Source organism: Balaenoptera ricei, chromosome 6 (genome assembly GCF_028023285.1).
Source record: "Balaenoptera ricei isolate mBalRic1 chromosome 6, mBalRic1.hap2, whole genome shotgun sequence".
Lineage (NCBI taxonomy): Eukaryota > Metazoa > Chordata > Mammalia > Artiodactyla > Balaenopteridae > Balaenoptera > Balaenoptera ricei.
In genome coordinates this window covers 87762383-87785512 of record NC_082644.1, presented here as the reverse complement: position 1 = coordinate 87785512, position 23130 = coordinate 87762383, and the positions used below count along the sequence as shown (strand labels likewise).

Sequence of the window (23130 nt, the reverse complement as noted above, 5' to 3'; positions counted from 1 at the left end):
CCCCTGTTCTGATCTGATCTGACCTAAGTCAGAGTGGTCTACTATTTGTATCTAGCTACTGTGTGTACAGCTTTGTCTTTGCTTAAAATAAACTGTTGGCCTTAGGGTGTGTGTTTCTTTGTGTTTTTTTCCATTTATAAAAGAGAAGCTGCATAGTAACTTGGGCCTCACCTGAGTTTAGTACTAATACTAAATTCATCATATGGTAATAATAGATGTAATATATTTTTATAGAATACATTCTGCAGAACTAAGGACTGAGATCGGTCAATGGGATCAGAGATCAGCTATTACAAACCTCAATCTGGTGCAATGATTTCTTTTTCACAGCAGTCTTAAGTTAGATTACTGAGGCTTACATTCTCTTCTAAAATCCAGAGGTCTGTATCCAAATGCATTTTGATGTCTTCATTTGGATGGCACACAGGCATTTAAAATTTAACAAGTCAAACATTGAGTTCTTGATCTTCCACCCTCCTCCCCAATATGTTCCCCTTACAAAAGTTCACTAAATAGCACTTTCATGGGCCCAGTCAGGTTAAGCTAGAACACTGGGGAATCCCCCTAATTTCCCACATCAAGCCAGGTTGACTACCTCAAAAAAAAAATCTCAAATCTATTTCTCTCTATCTTCACTACCATCACTACCATTACTCCAGTCCAAGTCTTAACCAATCTACTTGCTTCCACTCTTTCTTCTGTCTATTCTCCACATAGTAGCTGGCATACTTTTTTTTCCAATTTTTTTTTCGAAATATCATACTTTAAAAAGAAAAAAAAAGGTGTCAAATCACTTACACCCTCCACCCTTTCAATGGCTTCCTTTTATATAAAATTTAAAAATCCTTATTGTGACCTAAATGTTGCATGATCTGGTCCCTACCTGCCTTTAATTTCACTTACACTGTTTTCTGTCAACACAATACGCTTCAGACAAACTGGACATCTTCCATTTACCCAAAGAGCAATCTACTCTCCTCTGCCCCACCCCACCCAAGAGCTTTCACACAGGCTTTCCCTGCCTCTCTTCCAGCTGGCTAACTCCTTTCTCTGAAAGGTCTTCCCTGACCACCCTCCCTTGCCCCCTAGTTTTAAATCTGGGGTCCTTCAATGCACTTACCACAAATTAAAATACATATTTACTTAAGTGCTATCTGATTAATGTCTACCTTCAATCAAAAATTGAGGACAGAAACCATATCAGCTTCGTTCACCTCTGTGCCCATAATAATAACAGCAGCAACAACAACACTTAGATAACATTTACTATGTGGCAGGTATTGTGCTATACATAAAATTATTTAATATATACTCCCAGCATATTGTTTGGACCATAGCCAGCGGTCAGTTTGTTGAATGCATGAACCCAGTCCCCATGTGCACACCTACAAAGCTGCTCACTACCTCCTGGAACATCCCATTACACTGATAGATAACCGGTGATTGGAAGAATCTTTATATCGACCCCAGCTGCCTCCCTGCAATTTCCACCCAGTGATTCTATTTCTGCCCCTGTGGGGCCACGCAGTACAAGCCTTAATTGTCCTTCCGCAAACTCGACTTCGCAGCATCTGAAGACTCATCCGCCCCTCCTAGCGTCTCCCTTCCCGACCCTCCCGGCGCAGACTCCGCAGGGATCCTTTCCGCGGCGGTGGTCCGGAAGCCCAGCCCTGCCGCGCGACCGCCGCTCCCGGCATCCCCCGCCCTGCGCGTCACGTGACAGCGCCGCCCCGCAACGGCCCAGCAAATACCGCCCCTAGGCGGGGCTCAAGGTGTGACCGGCAGCCCGTGGCCGCGCGCCGCCGTCTTTGCTGCGGCCCCGACGCCCGCGGTCGGCACTTCTGTGGGCGAGTGTCCCGGACAGCTCCCGGCGAGGTAAGGGGGGACAGCCCGCGGAGGCAGCGGGCAAAGTGGCTCTGCCCGCGTCCCCGGGATGCCCAGGCCCCGGAGCGGGGAGCGGCCCGGGGCTGCCTCCCGGGGACCTGGGGCGCTTTGCGAGGCGCGCGGCCGAGGAGGCCCGGCTTGGTCCTGCCGGAGGCTGAGCACCTGGCCCCGGCGGGACCGGGAAGGGTGCCCTCAGGCCGCCCTGGGCCCCGCGCTCCCGCACTCTGCTGGCACCTGGAGGCTCAGCTGCGCCGGAGAACAGCTGTGCCTTGGTTTCCCCTCCTGTGAAACGATCGGGCCGGGAAGGTGGATTCTGCGGTTGCCTTCAGCCTTGAGGTTTCGCGAGTGTGTTAGTGAAGTGGAAGAGGAAGAAGCAGACTCGAGATGGGAAGAACCCTCACCTAGGAACGCAGGAGCGAGTGTCTGAGGCCGGGCACCTTTTAAGTGTCTTCTGTATTTTGTGCAAATCGCAATCCTCTCCCGAGACTCGGTTTCTCCATTTTTAAAGTAAAGGTGATAACCCCTGACCTCCCTTGCTCACAGGACTACAGTGAAGAACAGATGGAAAAGCCATTTGAAGAGCCAGAACTCAGGAGTCAGTTACACCTGGGTTCAGATCCTAGTTTTGCCACTTACTGTGAGTTCTCGAGCCAGATAGAACCCTCATCTGTTAAAAGAAGATAATAACCTTAACAGCTCATGAGATTGTTGTGAGAATTGAGTGTAATAGGACTTAGCACAGTGTCCGGCAGAGAAATGCTCAGTAATTAGTGCTATTAGTACAAGTATTAAATTAATAAGCTAGAGAGACATTCACGTGAGGGATGTTTAGAATAATCACACATCCGTTTCTGTATATTTAGTCCTAAAAAGAGTGCTGTTTTGATTTCCTAAGAAAGGGGCCAAGTGGAACCCTTTCCCCTTTTTTCTGTCTGGGCCCCCTTTGCCTTCTCATTTACAACTGGCCTGTGAACCCGTTGTTTCTACCAAATGAGTCAGGCAGGATGGGAACATTACTGGAGCAGACGGGTATCAGATTCCCTCTGAGGGGAAAGAAAAGTGCCAGGCATGTGCTGCCACCAAAAAAAGCACAATACAGTGATTGACTGTCAGAGCTGGAAGATGCCTGAGAAACCATCTAATCCAGCTGTCTCCTTAGGCAAATGGAGAAACTGGACCCAGAATTGAGGATAGGACTTTGATTTTCTCAGGACCCAACAGAATGTTGGCACTGGGTGGTGGAAAGAACACACACTGTTTACCAGACGCTGTGCTTTCCGTGAGTTCTAGCCTGATTCTTCATTTATTCAACAGGTATTTATGGAGCACTTTGTGCTTGTATACCTGCTAGGAGTTGGAGAGGAAATACACACACACACACATTCCTCTGCTGGTTTTTGGTACAATTTAAAATAATAAGTTCCAGCTCCCAGTGAGCCTTCTTCATAGCAGCTGGCCCCAAGGGACAGAGAAGCACACAGAGAGGCCTGAATTGTTTCATGATCAGTCACAGCAGTCCCAGAGCCCTTGTTGAAGCCTGGTGAGATTTTAGAGACTGGAGAAAATGCTGCTTTGTCAGGGCTTTTAGTAAAGGATTTCCTCTGGCCTGCAGCGCTTGGATTTCTTTTTCTGATTTCAGGCCTCTTACTGTTTTTAGATTTCTGAAAAGATCCACCCTCACCACAGTGCCTTCATTTTGGTTTCCATGGTTATCAGATGAATTGTATTTTTATGATAGCACAAGTAGCTGTTAAGTAATACATGGTCAAGAAGTCCGCAGTTCCCTATGGGTTTGTTTTCTGGTGGTGGTTCTCTTGTTTTTTTTTTCAGTTACAGTGCAGTCATACTATTCTTTCCTCCCTCCCTGCCTGTTTCCTTTAACAATCGTGCATCAGTGGCAGGGCCAAGAGGAGTGGGAATAAGTAGAAACAGAGATAAAAACACGTATAGACCCTGGTTTAGGTATCTCAGAACCTTTGGAAGGATAATCCAAAGGCATTACCACATGCAAGGGGCAAATCAGTGGGGCTCTGATAAAGATGTAGATTGCAAGCCAGCAAGAGCTTTCAGAGGTGGGAAGGATCCTGTCCTGGGCAACCAAGAAGACATCACATACTGAGAAGCTTTTCAGGGAAGATGTAAAAGAAACAAATTCCTTTTACGTGTGTCAGTCACATAGTGATAATAGACAGTACAAGAAGCATTTTGTTCTTTCAGTTTGTAATGAATGAACCTTCTCTTAAGTCACCTATCATGGGCTTTGTCTGAGATGTTTCCTTATTTCTCTCTTTACTCTTTCTGTTAGCTTAGTGATGTATTAGTTTCCTACTCATACACATGATATTGTGTACATGAAGGTAGATAAGCAGAGACATTTGGTTAAGATTTTGTCTGTTTCATTTTGGATGTTTAACCTGTGTGTCTCATTTCGCCAGTTGGGATCTAAGCAGTCACATATTTCTTTATTTTTCCAAATAACCTCCCAAGTCCCTTAATGCTCTTTTTAGTGAGAATTCCGATGTCTCCCACTTCCAAGCCCCACGGGGGCTGAAACACTCCAAAGAAGTCAGTCTTACTTCCACTCTCCAGAGGGGAGAGAAATGCAGAGTCTGAGCCGTCCACCCACATTGTTATTTCTGACACAGCTGTATCATATCACAGTTGAAGAGCTGCCCTGCACGGTCTAAGGATGTGTGGTCACTGCTGCTCAGTGCCTTTATTGGACCACGTTCCTGCCAGCTTGATCCCATGCTTGGCTTCCAAGTTTAGAGCTTTTTCAGGTTATGCTGATGTGATTAGCCATTCTCCCAAAGCACCGCACTCTGGGCCACGTGTGGAGCTTGTCACCAGGCTGGGTTCCTCCAGTCTCCCCTGTTTGGGCAGCACATAGGGCCCTTTCTTACTAGCAGCCTTGGTCAGGGTCACCCCAGATCACCCAATAGATTTCCCTATATTCAAACCTTTTATCAGGGTTTGGAGGCTGAATCCCTTCTCTGCCTAACCCTAACCCAAGGCTTTTTGGCACATTGCTTCTACTCCTCTCCAGGATTCTGCCTACTGAGGATACTCAGGAATGCTAACCTTTAACCAAGATATCTACTCCAGGACTTTGGGTGCCTACTCACCTCACTTTTCGTAGGTAAGAGGAATCCTCTGGTGACTCTTGGGAAAGCATATATCTGTTCCCGAGAGACTCTGTCCACCTATAGTCCTAAGAGAAGTAGGCATTATTGAAAATTTACTTGACATATATCCTGTTAGGGATTTGGGGGTGCAAGTTTTTAATTTAAAAATGAAGGATTTTCAGTTCCCTCAACTTGCCTAAGAACCAAAAAATAATCAGTATGTTTATTTCGTTGTCTTTGTTTTAAACTTTTAAAAATATGAGATACAACAAGAATGCAAGTGAGTAAAGCCCATAAATGTATAGTTTAACAATTCTAAGGAAAATACATATGTAACTACCGCCTATGTCAAGAAATAGAACATTTGTGGTACTCAGTACCCTTTCCAAATCATAAGCGCCTCCCCAGAAGAAACCACTATTTTGACTTTTGTGATAGTCATTTCTTTGCTTTTCTTTGTAGTTTTGTCACCTATGTTTGCATTCCCAAACAATACAGTTCATTTTTACTAGTTTTTTAACTTCATACGTGTAGAATCATATTGTGTGCGTTTTGTGTTTGCTTCTTTTGCTCAACTTGTTTGTGAGCTGAATCCATGTGTTGACCGCACTTATTTTTATCGCTAACAGTGTTTTATGTTATGAATGTCACAATGTAGTTAGTCATCCTATAGGTGACAGATACTTGGTATTCAGAAACTATAAGCAACACAAGAACAGTGCAGCCAAGAACATCCTTAGACATTTTCTGTTGTGTATGTGAACGAGTTTATATATGTTGAAGTGGAATTGCTTTGCTAGATAATGCCAGACAGTTTTCTAAGTGATTTTACCAATTTACTTTCCTACCAACAATATATGAGAGTTCTAGTTGTTTCTTATCCTTGCAAATGACTCAGTATTGTTGGTTTAAATTTTTTAAACCATTCTCATGGGTGTATAATGATATCTCTGTGGTTTTAATTTTCTTTCCTTGGTTACTACTGATGAGCACTTTTTTGTTGGTTAATCAGATGGCCTGTTTTGTAAACTGCCTATTAAGTCTTTTCCCTGTTTTTCAGTTTTCTTATTGATTTATCAGAGTTCTTTATAAATTTTGGTTAGTGGTTCCTTGTCAGTTATATGTTTTAAAAGTACCTGTTACTCCGTGACTCTCTTTTCATCCTCTTAAATGTTGTTATCTTAGAACCTATTCTGTGGAAGCAGGACCTGAAGTGGGGACTCATGCTCAAATGGTATACTGGGAGAAGTGCTCAGGAAGAGAATGAGGGAAGCAGGATGGGAAGAGGAGAGGAAGAGAACTAGGTGAGGTGGCAGTTTTCTGGAGAAGGGACCTCTGTGTGTTGTTATCAGCTGACACTTCTATCTGGGGAATGGATGTGCTAGCCAGTAAAGAGGATCTGGGTGGGACACCAATGGTTTTCTCTATAATCCATCTGATACATTCCCTTCTATGTTAAATTCACTCCATCCAGATACAACTTCTCCAGGATTCTGGTTGGTCACAATTTCTGGGGAAACTTACAAGAGGAAGGTTAGTGGGACAAACTACAATCCCTGCTGCTGCGGTTAGTCCAGAGATCAAACTAATGCCCATCTTCTTCCACCTCCACCATCCATATTAGTTTCCCCTCCTTTGTCCCTTGAATGTTGGAGAGAACTCAGTGATGAAGCCACCTGGGTCTGGAAGTTTATTTTCTTATGTTATTTTTAACCATAGACTCAACCTTTTTAATGGTTCTAGGACAATTTTTTCAATTTCTTCTTAAGTTAGTTTAGTAAGTAATATTTTTCTAGGAATTTGTCTCTTTTAAGGTTTAAAATTTATATAAAGTTGTTTATAATATTTCCTTATTATTCTTTTAATGTCTGCAACATCTGTAGCAATATCCCCTTTTCATTCTGACTTCATTTTTATGCTTTCTTTCTTTTTTTTTCTTCTTGAGCTTCAGTAGAGGTTCCTTTCAAAGAACCAACTTTTGTCTTCATAGGTTTTTTTCCGTAGTAAGTTTGTTTTCTATTTCTTTAAGTTCTGCTCTTTAAAAAAAAAAAATTTACTTTCCTTGTATATATTTTGGTTTTTCTTCTAACTTTTTGAAATGGATGCTTAGTTCATTAATTTTTATACTTTTTATTTTTATTCTTTCCATTTAAGGTTAAACATTTTTCTCCAAATACCGTTTAGCAAGAGCTCACGAGTTTTGATATGTAGTGTTTTAAGCATTTATTTCTAAATATTTTCTAGTTCCCATTGTGATTTCCCCTTTGACTCATAGGTATCTTAGAAATGTGTTTCTTAATTTCCAAACATATGAGTATTTTCTAGTTATCTTTTATTAATTGATTGTAGTCAGTGAGCTTGTTCTGTATAATCTTAATCTTTTAAATTTGTTGATATTTCTGTTAGGGTTCTGTTTATGGTGAGTTTTTGTAAGTGTTACATGTGTGCTTGAAAATAATATGAATTCTAAAATTATTGGATTTTATGCAATGGTTCTATGTAATGCCAGTAGATCAGGTTTATTAATTATATTCAAATCTTCATCCTTACTGATTTTTTGCCTATTCTAGCTATTATAGAGAGAAATGTGTTAAAATACACAACTGTGATTATGAATTTGTCTATTTCCCCTTTTTAATTTTTTGCTTTATATCTTTGAGCCCAATTATCAAGTGCATACAAATACAAAGTTGTTATACTTCCTAGTGTGCTAACCTTTTATCATTATGAAGTTGCCCTTTTTATTTCTAGTAAAAGAATTTTTTTAGCCTTAAACTCTATTTTATCTGATATTGGTATAGCTACAGCATCTTTTTTGGTTAATCTATGCAGGGTATATCTTTTTCCATCCTTTTAGTTTCATCCTTTATATATGTGTTTTGGATATGTCTCTTATAAGTAACATATAATTGGGTTTTGGTTTTTTATAGCCTTTGTCTCTTAACTGGAATATTTAGCTCATATTCATTTAATATAACCACAGATGTATTTAGGTTTAAGTTTGTGTTCATATTTTATGCTTTCAGTGTGTTTGTCTTGCTAGAACTCCATTTCATTTTAGCTCTTTTTTCCCTTTTTTTTGCGGTGGGGGGGGCACTATTTTTAATCATTTGCCTTTTTTCCTTCTAGTTTGGACATTATGCACTAGCTCTTCTTTAATGGTTACCATTGAAATTTTAACTTAACGAAAGTTGATAAATTATGGAAGTCATAAATAGCTCTACTCTTCTTTTGGATAGTTCCGGGACGTTAGACCACCTGAACTGTATTTTCCCCTTGATGCTTAGTGGTAGACTTGTAATACAATGTGTCAGCTTTGATTAGAGTCATTTAAGCACCCACAAATGGAACAAATGAGATGAGGGAGGAAAAAAGTGAGAGAGCAAAGAATTTCCTTGAGAAAACTTTGTGTATATTTGTCAGGACTCTTGGTTGCAAGTGACCAGCTTAGGCACTCTTAACTTTAAAAAGAAAATCTATTGGCTTATAAAACTGCATAGCTGGATCCAGGGGCTCAAAAAATATTTTTAAGGTTCTCTCTCTGTCTCTCTCAATCACTCAACCTTGCTTGTCTTAATTTGGCTTCATTCCTCAGATAGACTCTTCTGAGTTGTCCCCATCTCTGGCAAGGGGGAGGGGATATTCTGATCACCTACTTTGGGTCAAGTATCCATCCTTGGTGGATGGAGGACTGAGGCACTCTGAATGACAGCCCCACCAGGACTAAATGAAGTGGGAGTGGGATTCTTCTAAGAAACCAAAAGAGGGAAGGTGTGCCAGGCAGACAAAAGTTACAGCTACCAACCATCCCTACACTGAGTAATGGCTGAAGGAGAGATACAAAGAAAGAAGAGGGTTAGAGAGGTTGCAGTTGGAATTAACTCAGTTAATCTGTACAAGAAAAAAAAGGAGAGGACATTACCTGTTCATGAGCCCACTGACAGGGAAGGAGGAAGCCGGTCAAACAACCACCTCCTTCACCCACCAACCACTTGGCACTTCAGCATTGTTGGCTGAGGACATCTTGGTGGTCCACAGCAGCAGAGGTGTGGGGCTCTCTAGTATGTGGAGATGTTTTCAACATGTCAGCCGTGGTGCTTGCTATTCCCCCAGCCTTTTCTAAGAGAAATTTCTACATCCACAACTCCTGTTCATGCAGGGGCAGCCCCAGACATCCATGTTTCTACCATAAAATCTTGCTCTATCCCTGCCCCCTGGTCAGAACTTACTGAACCAGAGATGGACATCAGACCCAAGAACAGCCAATTCATAGTCTCACCAGGGACCTCTGATGTGACCTAGTGGAAAGAAAGATGCATGTTCTCTTAGAAATTTGAACTGGGGACTACAGTTGGACACTTAGCTATAGAAATCGAAGCTGAAATGGTATTTAGAAAGAAACCATGAGGTAGAGTCAAGCCTTTGAGGAGTCCTGGCTAGCTGATCTTAGGAGGAAGCAGAAGCAGTGAGGTAGAGAAAATTTTGTGTAGCCTCCAGGCAAAAAGAGAATGGGGCAGACCCTTGGAGAGTGACTGAATCATGCGATGAGTGAAGACCCAGACTCCGGCTGCTGAGGGCCTTGGGGCTGCCATTGATCCAGACCTTTCTAGACTCTGGGAAGCCCAGACCTACTATGGTTCTATTATTGTATTTCCATAAAATCCTATACCCTTAATACCACATATACTCCTATGATAAGCTCTCCCTTATTTGCACTTGCAGTCAGAAGACTCACTAGAGCAGACATTCAGAACTTGGGGGCAGTGCCCACATGGGTGGATTTCTGTTGCTGCCAGTGCCCTTCCAGTGCTACAGTTCTGAAAAGAAAACTCACGCTCTTTGCCATCAGGTGGTCGGCAGCTACAAACGTTGTTAGCTCAGTTACAATAAAGAATCCTGTACACCCAGCGAGCGCTTGGCCTGGTGGGACTATCTGGGGTAGTTGATTCGGGTTGGCTGGGGCCGGCTTAAGGTCTGTATTCATTCCTCATTGCTGCTGCACAGCTCGCTGCTGGCCACAGGTCTGCTGCTGGGCACAGGTGCCTTGATTTTCCCAAAATCTGGCTTGAGGTCCTAAATCTTTGGGCCAGGCTTCCTAACAGAGTACTGCTGTGTCACATCCAACTCAGACACTGTGTGATACTCTACTGCGTAACAATTGCAGGAGTAAATTCATTCTTATTTAATGATCTGTGAGTTTATGTGTAATGGTGAGGATAGAAGGTCCTTGACTATCATGTCACAAGTTAGGAACCCCAGAACCTCAGAAAGGAAACTAGGAAGCAGGAAACTAGGAGGCAGGCTGTTGTAGTGGAAAGAGCAGGGGCTTTGGACTCAGTCCAGGCTAGGAACAGCAGCTGTGCTGCTTACTAACTAAATAAAAAATGGGTTAACCATGTATTCCTGGAATTGGGCATAAGAAGACTACCACCTCTCTGGTTGTTAGAAGTGCTTATTGAGATGACATACAAAAAACACCTGGTATTTAATAAGCCCTCAACACACCTTTCCTTGCCCCCTCAAGGTCACGAAGTGAATTAGAATCAGGACTAAAACCCAGGTTTTGGGTTTCCTGACCCAGGGCACTCTCCTAGGTGAGAATGAATGGTCAGTGCATTGAAGGAGGGAGAAAGGGTCCTTACAGCTCCCAGCCACAATCAGAAAGCACTATACGTGCATCAGAACACAGCATTCTGGTCTGTGTCATCAAATTTCAGAGCTGAAAATAAACAGTGTTTATTTCTCAGGCTGAAGAGAACTGAGATTTGAAGAAATGATAAAAAGCGCAGATGAGATTTTTGTCGTCTTCAAAGCTTTAAGTTTTGTTTCACTTTCCAATAGTGTGTGTAGGTGTCGGTATGTGTATGGGGCTTTTTCATGGTTCACTGTATTTTTAATCTCTGTGTACTTTCCAACTAAAATCCACAAAACGTTAGGAAATGTACTTTGATTTGAAGAAAAATCTAAAATCATTAACCCATTACAGTTCCTCCACGAATGCAGTTTGTATAATAGTTATTTGCACTGATGTTTAGTATGTCTCATAATGTGGGAGGAAAATATCTTTTTTTTCCCTTGAAAATATTAAATAGAGTTCTGAACTGTCCTGGCTTTTCCCCCCGCCCCTTTTTTATTAAAGGCAAAGTTCCCACCACTTTGATACTGATGTGGCCTCCCCTAGGTAGGAAGTAAGTGCATTCTTTTTTATTATACAAAGGTGGGACATGAACGCAGAGTTGTTAAGTCCCTGCCTTCAAGATTACCCAGTGAGAGAGGCAGAGCCCCAACTAGAAGCAGTTTGTGTCCCTTTTGTCTGACTCATGTCAGTATGGGGTAGGCCCATCTGTGCTGGGTCTCGAGGCAGCTTCTCACTGCCCCCCAAGTTAACAAAAACTGCGTGAACTGATCCAGCTGATCTTTCTCCCTGACCCCTTCAGGCTCTCAGAGCTTCGGCCAGACGGAGCTTCTCCTTACTGTGTCCTCAGCCCAGCTGGAAGTTTCCTGCCTGGAGGCTTGGCTGACACTGTTTCCTCTGCCCACAGTCCCCCTTCATGCATTCTCTGGATGCCCCAATTTTACCCATATCTCAGAGTCCAGCTCAGATGCCAGCTCTTCCGTGAAGCTTGGCTTAATGGTTAAAAACCCAGACTTTGGGGTCAGGTCTGGCTTCAAAAGGGGGCTCTGCTGCAGTCTAGCAGAGTGATTTGGGGTAAGCCGTTTGTCACCTAAGTTCTCTCACTTAGTTTTTTTATCTGTAAAATGAAGACACATACTTTAAATCAGTGCTTCTTAAACATACGATACATATGGATTCTCTGGTGAAATTGTTAAAGTGCCAATTCTGATCCAGTAGGTATGGAATGATGCCCAGGAGTTGGCGTTTCTAACCAGTTCTTAGGTCCTGGAAACAACATTCTGAGTTGTAAGGCTTTGAAGAGATGTTGAGAGAATAAAAGGAAATAACGCATGAAAAGTGCTTAATGCTGTTCCCTTCAGACAGTCGTGCTAAGTAAACAGTAGCTCCTGATGTTTTTGTTGCCTTCTGTTATAACTGGCTGATTCCACTAGCTAAGGGTCACATTTTTATTCACACACATTTTTATGTACACACGGGCTTTCCCTCTTTTATGGCATTGAGCACTTTTTCCCTGTATTGGGGGGTTTTCTGCGGGGGTGGGGGTGGTGCGTTGGGAGTGATATCTTTGTCTCCTACCAGACTTGAGGGTGGGGTCTTTATCTGATTCCTGACTCCTTGCAGTGCCTACCACGCAGTCCTATACATAGCAAGTGTTGACTACATACTTGGGTTTTATTTACCTTTTTTTTTTTATTCCATAAGGATCTATCCCGCAGTATGGATTCTATAGCTGAGACTATTCAGTAGTCTCAGCTGTTCTAATATACCAGATAATGATGATGGTGATCATTCATTCATTAAGTGTTTATTTGAGCACCTACTGTGGGTCAGGCATAGTTCTAGGCATAATACAAAGCAGTGATACAGAGTTTCTGCCCTCAAGGAGCTTACATTTTACTCAGGGGAGACAGACAGTAAATAAAAGTATTATATAACATGTAAGCTCCTTGAGGGCAGAGAATGTCTAGTTTGTCACAGTGAATTTCTTCACAGCAGGTGTTCAGGCCATGTGTCACCTGGCCGCCCTACGTCTGCATGTGCCGTCTCACTTCTCACAGGGGTAGTCCCTGTGCTGTAACTCGGTACTTCCTCACGTCCCCTTCACCCACCCCACACATCCACTCACACAAAAGCGTTAGTGAGCTGCAGAGATGTCACTAGAGGTTTTATTCCTGACCCTAACTTACCGACCAATCATAATGCTCAGTGACCTAAATGGGCACAGCAGCCACGCTCTCAGAAGCAGTGGCAGCCTAGACAGCAGAACAAAGCACAGCAATGCTTTGGTTCTGGTGCCTCATGTTGACCAGAGTTCTGTACAGTTTTCTCAGGGTGTTCAATCCCAGTCTCTCCTTTATCAAGTCCTTTTCTATTTCATGCCCTTTAGATGTTAGGCCTGCAAGACCTTGGTCATCTTCACTCTCTCTAGTGATCTTACCCCATGGCTTTAAATGTCATTCAGGTCTCTGTTCAAATGTCACTTCCTCAAAGACCTTCCTTGACAACCCTATCTAAAATAGCACATGTGTGGGGCTTCCTTGGTGGTCCAGTGGCTAAGACTCCGTGCTCCCAATGCAGGGGGCCTGGGTTCCATCCCTGGTTGGGTTGCTAGATCCCACATGCATGCCGCAACTAAGAAGTCTGCATGCTGCAACTAAGAGTCCAGATGCCACAAGGAAGATCCTATGTGCTGCAACTAAGACCCGGTGCAGCCAAAATAAATAAATAAAATAAATATTTAAAAAATAAAATAGCACATGTGTGCATGGACACATACACGCCTTAGCCTGCTTTATTTCTCTTCTTAGCATTTATGTTGTTATTTTTTAAATGTATTGCCTGTCCCTGAGGGTCTTGTCTTATTTACTGCTTGTCAGTACTTGGAACAGTGCCTAGCATAGTAGTAGACAATCGACGAATATTTGTTGAATAAATGATTTTTTTCCTTTGGAAATTCTCAAAATTCTCATGAAGGGTAGTGAGATAGCCATCATTAGCCTCTTTACAGATGAGGAAATAGGCTCACTTTAACCTCATTTAAGGTTAAAGGATTTGCCTCAAGTCACGGGGCTGGGAAGCAGTAGAGTCTGCTTGTCGAGAGCCAAGTTTCATGGGACTCACCTCCCAAGAGGGTGGCCTCTGCCCTCCCCACTGAGGCTGGGGACACCAGGTGGCCCAGAGGCATGTGGATCCCTCCACTGTGCGGTTAGGTAGAGGCCACACAGAAACCCTGAGTTCTCACACTCTTGGGAACACATTAAAAAAGGAGCAGCTTGAGGTCTACCTCAGGACCTGCTCCCTCCCATCCAAACAAGTTCCCACTGTTGTTTCTTTACAGGCACAGGCCTTGGGGGATATTTGTTACTTTTAATTCCATAGCTCAGAGGCCCCAGTGGCAAAAAGAAGGGCAAAACTTGAATACATTTTTTTAAATTGAAGTATAGTTGATTTACAATATTGTGTTAGTTTCAAGTATACAGAGTGATTTAGTTATATATATTTATTTTTTAGATTTTCCATTATGTTATTGCAAGATACTGAATATAGTTCTCTGTGTTATACAGTAAATTCCCGTTGCTTATCTACTTTATGTATAGTGTAAGAGTTTTTGTCTGTTAACCCCATACGCCTAATTTACTCCCCCCTGCCCTTTGTTGACCATGAATTTGTTTTCTGTGTGAGTCTATTTCTATTTTGTGTATAGATTCATTTGTATTATTTTTTTAGATTCCACATATAAGTGGTATCATATATTTGTCTTTGTCTGACTTACTTCACTAAGTATTGTATAATATTCTCTAGGTCCATCCGTGTTGCTGCAAATGGCTGAGTAATATTCCATTGTGTATATATACCACATCTTCTTAAACCATTCGTCTGTTGATGGGCACTTGGGTAGCTTCCTTAACTTGGCAATTGTAAATAGTGCTGCTGTGAACATTGGGGTGCATGTATCTTTTCGAATTAGAGTTTTCTCTGGATATATACCAAGGAGTGGGATTGCTGGATCATATGGTAGCTCTATTTTTAGTTTTTTAAGGAACCTCCATACTGTTCTCCATAGTGATTGTACCAATTTATATTCCCACCAACAGTGTAGGAGGGTTCCCTTTTCTCCACACCCTCTCCAGCATTTTTTATTTGTAGACTTTTTGATGATAGCCATTCTGACTGTGTGAGGTGATACATCATTGTGGTTTTGATTGCATTTCTCTAATAATTAACGATGTGTGGCATCTTTTCATGTGCCTGTTGGCACATGTCTTCTTTGGAGAAATGTCTGTTTAGGTCTTTTGCCCATTTTTTGATTGGGTTTTTTTTTTGATATTTAGTTGTATGAGCTGTTTATGTATTTTGGATATTAACCCCTTGTTGGTCGCATTGTTTGCAAATATTTTCTCCCATTCTGTAGATTGTTGTTTCATTTAGTTGATGGGTTTTTTTTGCTGTGCAAAAGCTAAATTTTGCTTTTATTTCTTTTGCCTTGTGAGACCTAAGAAAACATTGCTATGATTTATGTCAGACAATGTTTTGCCTATGTTCTCTTCTGGGAGTTTTGTGGTGTCATGTCTTACCTATAGGCCTTTAAACCATTTTGAGTTTATTTTTGTATATGGTGTGAGAGAGCATTCTAATTTCATTGAGTTTACATATAGCTATCCAGCTTTCCCAACACCACTTGTTGAAGAGACTGTCTTTTCTCCACTGTATATTCTTGCCTTCTTTGTTGTAAATTAATTGACTATAGGTGTGTGGGTTTATTTCTGGGTGCTCTAATTTCTGGGCTCTCTAGTCTGTTCCATTGGTCTATATGTCTGTTTTTGTGCCAGTACCACACTGTTTTGACTACTGTAGCTTTGTAGTATAGTCTGAAGTCTGGAAGTGTTATACTTTCAGCTTTGTTCTTTTTTCTCAGGATTGCTTTGACAATTCTGGGTCTTTTGTGGTTCCATATAAATTTTAGGATTATTTGTTCTAGTTCTGTGAAAAATGTCATAGGTATTTTGATAGGGATTGCATTAAATCTGTAGATTGCTTTGGGTAGTATGGCCATTTTAACAATATTCATTCTTTCAATCCAAGAGCATTGGATATCTTTCCATTTCTTTGAATCATCTTCAGTTTCCTTTATCAGTGTTTTATAGGTTTCAGCATATAGGTCTTTCACCTCCTTGGTTAAATTTATTCCTAAGTTTTGTTTCTGGTTTTTTGGTTTTGTTTGTTTGTTTGTTTTTTTGACATGATTTTAGACGGGGTCGCTCTTTTACTTTCTCTTTCTGATATTTCATTGTTAGTGTAAAGAAATACAGCAGATTTCTGTATATTAATCTTATATCCTGCTACCTTGCTGAATTCATTTATTCTAATAGTTTTTGTGTGGAGACTTTGTGTAGAGAGAGTATCATGTCATCTGCAAATAGTGACAGTTTCACCTCTTCTTTTCTAATTTGGGTACCTTTTATTTCTTTTTCTTGTCTGATTTCTGTGGCTAGGACTTCCAGTACTATGTTGAATAGAAGTGGTGAGAGTGGGTATTCTTGTCTTGTTCCTGAATTTAGCAGGAAGGCTTTCAGCTTTTCACTGTTGAGTATTATGTTGTCTGTGGGTTTATCATAAATAGCTTTTATTATGTTGAGATATATTCCCTCTATACTCACTTTGGTGAGAGTTTTTATCATGAATGGATGTTGAATTTTGTCCGATGCTTTTTCTGTGTCTATTGAGATGATCATGTGGGAATACATTTTTTTAAAGTGTTACCTGGTTATGGAAATCCCTGTTGCTCTGTGGATCCCCATGGATTAGTGTTGTAAAGATATAGTAAATAATGCCAAATGGAACAACAGAGAACAGGGCGTTTTCATGAAAGGAAATCCTCTCTAAGTTCAGAGGGCTCTTGAGGGGAGAACTGTCAGCCTCAGTCTCGATTTAGCCTCGGGGTGTTGCCTAGTGTTGGGGACATGGGAAATTTTGGAGGAAGACAACTGCTGAAGGATGGAAAAATCCCCTGCTGGGAAATCCTCCTTCCCGCAAGAGGCCAGATCCAACACCCTTTGCTTCCCACTGTGGGGTGAGCTTTTTGGAATCCCAAGAAAACTGAAGCCCTAGTAGTTTCTGTGTCAGGCACATTTGCCCCAAATCCTCCAGAGACCCTCACATCATCCTGAGGGAAAGAAACTGTCATTTAATATTTGCAAAGTTGTGAGTTTCTTCCCTCAGTGTTCCACCCAACATTACTCTCCTGGATGGATCTCGTTAAAATGCAGCTCTAATCAGGCCACTCCCTCCTGAGGAACCTGCAGTAGAGTACAAGCTTCTGAGTTTGTCATCTAATGCTTATACCAAATATGCAGCATATATAAGAGAGCAGAACTCCAGTGACCCCAGGGGGATAGAACAGAGACCAACTGAGGAAGTAACTAGGATCTAGATTTCAGCTCAGTATTGGGAAATATGATATTGAATCACTGCAGACAAGCCATGGAATGGGTGGTCTCCAGGAGCTTCATAATAGCACTCTTTAGAGTTTCACATGCTCTTATCAGTCAGGAAGGGCTAGGTTATGCTGTAGTAATAAACAGTCCCCAAATTCTCAGTTCCTTAACCCACCACACAGGATTACGTTTCATGCATGGTATCCATTTTGGGTTGGCAGGGAGACTCTGCTTTTCCTAATCACTCAAGGAGCCAGGCTACCAGAGTAGCCATCATCTCAAATGTTGCCAGTTGCTGTGCTGGAAAGAAGAGAGCTCTGGATGATCTTGCACAGGCAGTGAAGTGCTCCAGTTAAGAAGTGACACACATCCCTTCTCAAAACTCATTGATTAGTACTGGTCATGTGACCCTACTCAACCAACCACAGGAGGGACCGAGAGTGCAATCCTGTCATGTGCCAAAAGGAGGGGAAACTGGAAATAGTTGGTAAAGAGAACTAATTATCAACACAGTATGCATTAGATCTTTTAATCCACACAGCAATCCTTTGGGGTGGTATCAAGCTCCCCAATTTACATATGAGGAAACCAGGCCCAGGGAGGTTAAGTGACTTGCTCAAGCTTGCATACCACTTAATCCTAGGTCTTCTGACTTCGCAGGATACTGGGAGAGCCACTCACCGAAAGGGTTGAAGCTGAGGAGAGCGCTTTATTGGGAGTGCTGCATCAAAGTGTGGAAAGGGGGCCCTTTTCATTACAGTCACCAGGGATCTTGGAAAAGTTGCAGGTAATTGGTTCCATTCCAGAGATTCTTTTTTTTCCTTATATTTAATTTTTTTTTTATTGAAGTATAGTTAAGTTACAATGTTGTATTATTATTATTAGTTTCGGGTGTACAGCAAAGTGATTCAGGTATATATATATACACACTTCTTCAGATATATGTACTTCTTCAGATTCTTTTCCATTATAGGTTATTACAAGATATTGAGGATAGTTCCCAGTGCTATACAGTAGGTCCTTGTTGTTTACCTCTTTTATATATAGTAATGTGTATATGTTAATCCCAAACTCCTAATTTATCTCCACATCCTCCCACTGTCCCCTTTGGTAACCAAAAGTTTGTTTTCTTTGAGTCTGTTTCTGTTTCGTAACTAAGTTCATTTGTATCATTTTTTTAGATTCCACATATAAGTGATATCATATGATATTTGTCTTTCTCTTTCTGACTTCACTTAATATGATAATCTCTAGGTCCATCCATGATGCTGCAAATGGCATTATTTCATTCTTTTTATGGCTGAGTAATATTCCATTGTATATATATATATACCACATCTTCTTTATCCATTCATCTGTCAGTGGACATTTAGGTTACTTCCATGTCTTGGCTGTTGTAAATAGTGCTGCTATCAACATAGGGGTGCATGTATCTTTTCACGTTAGGGTTTTCTCTAGATATATGCCCAGGAATGGGATTGCAGGATCATATGGTGGTACTGTTTTTAGTTTTTGAAGGAACCCCCATGCTCTTCTCCATAGTGGCTGCACCAATTTACATTCCCACCCCAGAGATTCTGATTCTGGAGATCTGAAGTGGAGCTAGGAACAGGCCCTGGGTGATTCTGAGGGGGAATGGTCAAGAGCCATGTTTTAAGAACCTCTGGGAAGTCCCACCAAGTCTGGTTTAAAGATTTTCTTTCCTCTTGAGCTCTGTAAGCTGCAATTATGCTTAATACTTTCTCTCTCGGGTTGGTATTAGCTGTGTCCATTTCCTGTCACTTCTTTCTCATCCTAGAATCCCTCACACTCTGTAAGGGCTATATTTGCAAGACAAAGGAACAAGAAATAAAAGGGATTTTTAATTCTCTAATTTTTAAATTCACAATGAAACTTTAAGAATTTCTATGTAAGAATTTCTGTGTAGATGCAGGAATTTTGTGGGGGGAGGGAGGGCCCTTGAAGCTGTGTTTATATAGTAAATTTATATAAGTTTGCAAGAACTAATTATTCACCAAAAAATTGGGGTAGAGGCATGATGGCAATTCACTTCTGTTTATTCATTTACTTAAAGTCATGCTTTGTGCTAGGTATTAGATGGTGTGTTTGGTTCTTGCTGTATTCTCTATAGCTCAATTTTGGTGGCCCAGTGTATTCCTTATTGATGGGCTGCTGTGGCAACTCATCTGGGACAGGAGTTGGCAGTGCTGGGTACTGTGGGATGTCACATGGAGCATTCAGCGGGTTGACTGGGTTGAACGCTAATAGATAGTGAAATAGGTTCAAGTCAGCAGTGGGGTTGGATGCAGTAATCGGGCTTGGTGGTCGTAGTTTGAGTAACTGTGATTTGGGTCTCTACATCCTCCTGAGAATTGGAGTAGTGACTGTTAGCATTGGGTCCCAGAGAGGGCCCTCCTGGGCAGACTTGCATGACGCCATAGGGAAGCCTGTCACCTGGAAGGCTGTCGAGATTGGGTTTCTTTAGGATTCTCTGATTCACTCTTGAACACCTGTCAGAGTTGTCCCTTGTAGAAGGAAAGAACATTGTGGATAAGGCACGTTGGAAAGTACACATTAGATGGTGCCCCTGGAAGAACAGCATACAGTTATAATCAAAGATGCTAATAAATTGGAAAGTGAGAGGTGGGGATGAGGAGAGCAAGGAGTCTAAGAAGTAGGTCAGAGTTCTTAATAATGACTGAAAGATACTCCTTCCACATGCAGCAAGTGGTCCTTCCTGGAATGCGATCACCCTCTGGGAAGAAATGTTTGGGTGGTTGACAGTTTGTATTCTTTTATATAGGAACTTGTTAAAATGGTGATAACAGTGTTCTTCTGGTGGTTTTGAATTGAAGTAGCAATATAATAAGGAAAAAAGAAGTGAAGCAAGGACAGAGAAAAATATTGTAAATGAACTCCTCTTAATAGGGAGATAAAAAATTTACAAAGATAAATGTGAACTGTGTGGGACACAGGGTAATCAGGAGGCATCTGTTATGTGGAAGAAGGAGGCTAAATCTGAGGTTTCAGGAAGGGACTGTGTGAAGGGTCAGGGTTAGAAGAAATGTGACGTATGAAGTCACTGAACTCAGAGAATCATGTACAGGTCACCAAGACCTGATGGACAGGCAAAATAACATTTTAAATTAAATTACCTCATAAGTGAGCCAAGAACCTAGTTGGAGGAGAGGCCCACCTGAAACTGAACTGCTTTCAACCCACTCAGAGTCCTGGCATCAGAGCTCCTCCCTCCTGCAAATGACACTGTAATGAGAAGAGCAGCAGTCAAATTAGGAAAGGGGCAATTAGAGGCAGAGCTGTGGAAGGTCTGGAAGATGTTTGGGAGGAATGTGGAGTGCAAAGATAAGAAGTTGTGAGGGAAAGAATGAGTTATGTGAGAGTTGAATATGAAAGGGTTAACTTAATCTTACCAGAGGTACTGCTGACCTGTTTTTTCTCCCAGTGACTCTAGTCAAGTCACCTGTAGGTAATAATAAATCATGTACTTGTCTCCTTTGGTTTACTTATTGGCAGCATTTCCTGAAAGAACTTAGAGCCTCAGAAAAGGCAGAATCCCACTCTCATAGTACCTGAGACATGTGGACCCGGTGTTGGAATAATCTAGGCACTCTGTTGCTTAGAGTGATTTTCTTTTCTGTTGCTCTGAATAATTGGAGTAGAGAAGGGGGTCAACACCAGGTATTGGGTCTTCAGAGAGCAAGGTATCCAGTCCTTGCCAAAGAAACCCACATTCTGGTGGAGGAGACAGAAGTCTGCTGAAAAGGCTTAGAAACCATGACCAAACCTAGTAGAAATAAGCATCTCTAATACCCAGATTGTGGTCTTGAAATATTGCTGCCACTAAAAGAAACCAGAACAATAAGCTCAACTGATTTTTGACAAAAGTAGAAAAGCAATTCAATGGAGAAAGGATAGCCCTTTCAACAAATGGTGCAGGAACAGTTGGATGACCATAGGTCCAAAAAAAATGAACTTCAAACTAAATCTTATACCTGAATCAAAAATTAACTCAAAATGGATCATAGACTTAAACGTGAAGGGTAAAACTATAAAACTTTTAGGAAAAAAAAAAAAAAACAGGAGAAAATATTTAGGATCTAGAGCTAGGTAAAGAGTTCTTGGACTTGACACTAAAAGCCCAATTTATCAAAGGAAAAGTGTAAAATTGCAGTGTGGTGCTGGCATAAGGATTGACAAATAGTTCAATGAAACAGAATAAATCACCCAGAAATAGATCCACGCTACTGTCATTTGATTTTTGACAAAGGCACCAAAGCAAGCCAATAGGGAAAGGAGATTCTTTTTAACAAATGGTGCTGGAATAACTGGATATTCACATAAGAAAATTAACTTCAACCTCCACCTCATACCATAACAAAAATTAATTCATGATTGGATCGTAGGTCAAAATGCAAAAGTTAAAACCACAAAGCTTTTAGAAGAAAATATAGGAGGATATCTTCATTATGTGGGGATTAACAAAGGCTTCTCAGGTAAAAGAAACCAATAATCATTTTTTAAAAAAAAAAGGTATGTTCAGCTTCAGCAAAATTAAAAACTTCTCATCAAAAGATACTATTAAGAAAGTGAAACGACAAGCTACAGAGTAGAAGAAAATATTCACGGAACATTTATCTGGCAAAGGATATATAAAGAAGTCCTATAATTGAATAATAAAAAAGACAACCCCATTTAAAAAAAAATAGACAAAAGATTTGAACACTTCAAAAGAGATATATGAAAGGCCAATAAGCACATGAAAGTGTTCAACATCATTAGTCATGAGGGAAATGCAAATTAAAACCAAAATGAGATACCGATTTCAAAAAAGATATATGCACCCCTATGTTCATAGCAGCATTATTCACAATAGCCAAGACATGGAAGCAACCTAAGTGTCCATTAACAGATGAATGGATAAAGAAGATGTGGTATGTATATACAATGGAATATTCCTCAGCCAGAAAAGAGAAATATTGCCATTTGCAGCAACATGGATGGGCCTAGAGATTATCACACTGAGTGAAATAAGTCAGAGAAAGACAAATATTACATGATATCACTTATATGTGAAATCTAAAAATAATACAAATCAACTTATTTATAAAACAGAATCAGACTCAAAGACATAGAAAACAAACTTATGCTTACCAAAGGGGAAAGGGGAAGGGGAGGGATAAATTTAGGAGCATGGGATTAACAGATACATGCCATTATATATAATATAGATAAACAACAAGGATCTACTGTATAGCACAGGGAACTATATTCAGTACTGTATCTTGTAATAACCTATAATGGAAAAGAATCTGAATCTGTAACACTATATTGTAAATCAACTATAGTTCAATAAAAAAATTTTATTTAATGAGGTACCATTACATATCCACCAGAATGATACAAGACCGACAACAGTAAATGTTAGTGAAGTTGTGGAGCAGTGGTGTTTCTTATACATTCACGGTGAGAGTGTAAAATGTTCTTTGGAAAAAGAACCCAGCAATTTCACTTCTAAGCATTTACTCAAAAAAAATTAAAACATATGTCCACAAAGCACTTGTATAAGAATATTCACAGCAACATTATTCATAATAGCATCAAAATGGAAACAGTTTTGCTTTCTACCAATAGGAGGATCGATTTTTTTAAAAACTGTGATATATTAATATATAATGAACTACTACTCAACAGTAAAAAGGGATGAGCTACTGATACATGCAGCAAAATGGATGAGTCTCCAAAATATTCTTCTGAGTGAAAGAAGTCTTACACAAAAGAATACTTACTGCATGATTCCATTAATATGAAATTCTAGAACAGGCAAAACTAATCTGTGGTAGAAAAATCACAACAGTGGTTGCCTCTTGAGATTGGGGTTAGGGATTGACTAAGAAAAGTCATGAGTGAACTTTCTGGGGTGACGGTAATATTCTATATTGGTGGGGTTTGGATTAGATGTGTGAATGCATTTGTCAAAATTCTGCAAATGTACACTGGTGCATCAACACTGTGGAATGCTACTAAGCAT

At 40.9% G+C, this 23130-nt stretch overlaps 1 protein-coding gene across 10 annotated transcripts in view; it reads left to right on the top strand.

Annotated features, from left to right (window-relative positions):
- Positions 1-1784: 1784 nt before the first annotated feature.
- FBXO10 (F-box protein 10) overlaps positions 1785-23130 on the top strand; it is a 72466-nt gene continuing 51120 nt past the window's right edge. For 7 of the 10 annotated variants that reach the window (XM_059925094.1, XM_059925092.1, XM_059925093.1 and 4 more), the window contains exons 1-2: positions 1785-1875; positions 17742-17868. The gene's annotated coding sequence lies outside the window, so the exon portion shown is untranslated. Of the gene's footprint in view, positions 1876-4930; positions 5024-17741; positions 17869-23130 lie in introns of all 10 variants that reach the window. The other 3 variants (XM_059925099.1, XM_059925089.1, XM_059925098.1) reach the window with 2 other exon arrangements.